The sequence below is a fragment of the Capricornis sumatraensis genome, chromosome 4, assembly GCF_032405125.1.
Source record: "Capricornis sumatraensis isolate serow.1 chromosome 4, serow.2, whole genome shotgun sequence".
In the NCBI taxonomy this organism is placed as follows: domain Eukaryota; kingdom Metazoa; phylum Chordata; class Mammalia; order Artiodactyla; family Bovidae; genus Capricornis; species Capricornis sumatraensis.
In genome coordinates this window covers 145,490,778-145,495,076 of record NC_091072.1, presented here as the reverse complement: position 1 = coordinate 145,495,076, position 4,299 = coordinate 145,490,778, and the positions used below count along the sequence as shown (strand labels likewise).

The window sequence follows — 4,299 nt, the reverse complement described above, 5'->3', positions numbered from 1 at the left end:
AACAGAGACACAGACAAGAGAACAAACTTGGAGATATAGCAAGGGAAGGAAAAGGTGGAATGAATTGAAAGAGTAGTATTCAGACATACACATTACCATATGTAAAATACATAGCTAGCTGGAATTTGCTGTATAACACAGGGAGCTCAAGCTAGTGCTCTGTAACAACCTAGAGGGATGGGATGGGATGGGGCGGTGGAAAGGAGGCTCAAGAGGGTGGGGATATATGTATACTTCTGGCTGATTCACATTGTCATATGGCAGAAACCAACACAACATTGTAATGTAATTATCTTCCAATTAAACATTTTTTAAAAAAAATTTAAAGATTAAAAAAGAATGTAAATGCATAAATGTACACATGTGAATTTGGGGATGTTGGCAATATTCTTTTCTGGATCCGAAAGACAATTATTTGAACGTGTTCATTCTATGAAATGTATGGTACTGAACAATAAGACTTGGGTACTGTGTGTACTTTTTTGTAAGAATTTACACTTCAGAAGTTGGCTTAAAACTTAACATTCAGAAAACTAAGATCCTGGCATCTGGTCCCATCCCTTCATGGCAAATAGATGGGGAAACAATGGAAACAGTGGCCGACTTTATTTTTTGATCTCCAAAATCACTGCAGTTGGTGACTGCAGCCATGAAATTAAAAGATGCTTGCTCCTTAGAAGAAATGCTATGACCAACCTAGACAGCATATATAAAAGCAGAGACATTACTTTTCCAGCAAAGGTCTGTCTAGTCAAAGCTATGGTTTTTCCAGTAGTCATGATGGATGTGAGAGTTGGACTATAAGAAAGCTGAGAACTGAAGAATTGATGCTTTTGAACTGTGGTGATGGAAAAAACTCTTGAGAGTCCCTTGGACTGCAAGGAGTTCTAACCAGTCCATCCTAAAGGAAATCAGTCCTGAATATTCTTTGGAAGGACTGATGCTGAAGCTGAAACTCCAATACTTTGGCCACCTGATGCGAAGAGCTGACGTTTGAAAAGACCCCGATGCTGGGAAAGATCAAAGGCAGGAGGAGAAGGAAATGACAGAGGATGAGATGGTTGGATGGCATCACCGACTCAATGGACATGAGTTTGAGCAAGCTCTGGGAGTTGGCGAGGGACAGAGAAGCCTGATGTGCTGCAGTCCATGGGGTAGCAGAGTCAGACACGACAGAGCAACTGAACTGAATTGAACATTAAAAAAAAAAAAAAATCCAAGTGCCTTAAGGAAATCTACTAATGAAACTAGGGAAATAATTTTAAGTGACCTAAAAATTTAGGAGGGGAGGCTGGGACTATTTCAGTCTAAAAGCATCTTTTTTCCTCTACAATTTTAATTTCACTGCATTCTCCTCTCTTAAGTTAAGCAGCAGCTAGAATCACCACTAAGTGATTCACAAGTAAGGCTTCAAGCTCTGTAGGAATCCTCATAAGGAAAATTCATGCAAGTCTGTCATGTCTCTGTGTCAAAGGAGAGTTTTGGTTTTTGTTTTTCCCAGAGAACTCCAAAGTAAAGATTAAGTATTAATGTATTCTAGAATATTGCAATGTATTATTACAATATTACATTTACTACAATATATTGTAATTATTAATGTATTCTAGAATAATGTAATCTATTCTTGCCTGGAAAATCCCATCAACGGAGGAGCCTGGTGGGCTGCAGCCCATAGGATCGCTAAGAGTCAACACGACTGAGCGACTTCACTTTCACTTTTCACTTTCATGCACTGGAGAAGGAAATGGCAACCCACTCCAATGTTCTTGCCTGGAGAATCCCAGGGACGGGGGAGCCTGGTGGGCTGCCATCTATGGGGTCACACAGAATCGGACACAACTGAAGCAACTTAGCAGCAGCAGCAGCAGTATTCTACAGGCTTGGCTTTCTGTTAACTGTGACAACAGGGGTGAAGAGAGAACCCTTCTTTCTGTATGGCTTGTCTCTCAGGCTTCCAAAGATCTGAAGAGGAGTGTTGCTGGTAGGCTTTTCCAGAAGCAGATATGGAGACAAAGTTGAAGGTGTAAAAGATTTATTAGGGATTAATACCTAGTGGTTCAGAAGTAAAGAATCTGCCTGCAATGCAGGAGACACAGGTTCAGTCCCTGGGTCAGGAAGATCCCTGGAGGACGGCATGGCAACCCACTCCAGTATTCTTGTCTAGAGAATCCCATGGACAGAAGGGCCTGGTGGGCTACAGTCCATAGTGTCACACAGAATCAGACATGACTGAAGCGACCGAGCATACATCCATGTAATACCTTTGAAAGGAAACAGAGGGGCAAGGGTGTGGGAGAATAGGATGGAATAAAGGAAGAAGCTGAACTGTGATGCAGCCCCTCCCTCAAAGTCTCAGCCATCTGGGTAATAAAGGCTAGAGGAAATGTTGACCATCAGAGTATCATAATAATGAATTGTTCTGACAAAGGCTGTGTAATTCATAGGAAGGAAAGTGAATTAGAGAAACCACAAGATCACAATACATTTACTGGTAGGAGAAAAGTACTCTTCATGCCATCAGATTTGTAATTAAAGACAAGAGCTGCCTCATTCATTTCTCTACACCCAAAACAGTGTCGACGCTGAAAATATCTGTGAATCAATGAATACTTCAAATTTGAATGTGATGCAAGTAAGAAACGTCAGCTGGTCTCCCAGGAGGAGAGAATTATATATTGATCCACCCATCTTGACTGATTAATCAGAAATGGATTTTTTCAACCTTTCAAATCCACTTTTATTTTCTTTTTTCCTCCTCACATACAGAATTTTTCCACACACTGAATTTCTTGCAGCTATAAAGTCATTTGATGTTGGTCAGTACCATTTTATCCCTTAAAACTTTGCTGGCATCAAAATATGACAGTTAACCAGTGTTAAATCTATAAAATATTTACATAGCGCAGCACATTAAGCTTTAGACACTTGGCAATTAAACCACATAAAAACTGGACAAAACCTCCAACCTACATGTTCATAATCAGGTGTTCACAGTCCCTATCTGGTGACTGTACATGGTTCAAAAGGCAGCAGAGGCAACAGGTAGGTATTTACTTTGAAGGACATGGACCACTATTATCTGGAAGCACACTATGTTATCCCAGTGATGTACCACTCCACCCTTCTCCAAGGCGGTCTCATAATTCTGGAATGGCAGGTCCGGTTGATACAAAATGAAGACAGACAACACAACATTTACTCCATGGAGACATCCTAACTCCTACTATGCATGCATTGTGATCTTGAATGTAACTCGTCCTGAAAACTTGTCATAGTCATTCTGGGTTTTTAGTTTGGGTGATCCATCAATCTTACACTCAACCATTACTTCTTTTACATCACCATCACTACCAAAGCTGAGCTGGACGCAACTAGTGGCTGCAGGTTGATCCCATGCAGTTTTTTCCACAATATGGGAAATATTTTAAATCTATCTTTTCATTGGGAGGATAAGTTGATAGAACTGCTGTGCTTTCACTCTTTGCAATACAGTCTATCCTTGGTTCTCCGTGACACTTTAATCCAATTATTCTGCTCATTTTCACAAGAATACAAGGGTTTCCTGTTTGGCAGCCAAACGTGGGATAATCCACACCACTGCAGGCTTCAAGTAAGGCAAGAGTAAACTGGCATGCTGTGTATTCTGGACCCTTCTGCTCAAAAAAAGTTTCCATTGGTACAATCTGTGAAATTCTTCTGTTTTTCTAAGCCATATGACTTCAGAAATTTCTTAAGGTCATCAAAGTACCCTTGATAGGATTCTGAATCAGACAGGTTGAATGAAAAATCCAGCCCTGACACTGGTTTTGGAAAAACCCTAAATCCTGGACTACGAATCCGGTGACGATATTTTGGAACCTCATCGTTCAGAGTCTGAAGCATGGCCCACACTGTGAATGAAAAGACTGCAGCCAGGAACCCATAAAGGACAAGGTAGAAGAGCAAGATCAAACCCCCAATTCTTGGCGCTGCGCCCCAGGAACTCTCCGGTGGTCCGGTTGTAGATAAAGAGCTTCCACTCGGCCAGGCTCTGGTTGAAGGACGTCTTGTCTTTCTTCGTCATGGTGTGGGTGGCCGACCGCGAAGGGAGCGGCGGCCGCCGCGGTGGAAGCGGCGAGGAACGCGCAGGCGCGTCCCGGCTCGAGCGACGCAGCCCGGCGATGGCGGCAGAAGGCGCGACGGCCAGGAAACGTCCTCCCCGCGGTGAGCGCTGAAACCGACTGCGCCGCGCAGGGCCACCGCTCCTGCCGCGAAGCCTGACGTCTCCCAGAAATGGATTTTGAAATGGGTGATGGGCTT

General features: G+C 42.8%; 1 pseudogene; it reads right to left on the bottom strand.

Annotated features, from left to right (window-relative positions):
* Nucleotides 1-3,223: 3,223 nt before the first annotated feature.
* On the bottom strand, nt 3,224-4,063 carry LOC138077668 (sodium/potassium-transporting ATPase subunit beta-3 pseudogene; annotated as a pseudogene).
* Nucleotides 4,064-4,299: the final 236 nt, after the last annotated feature.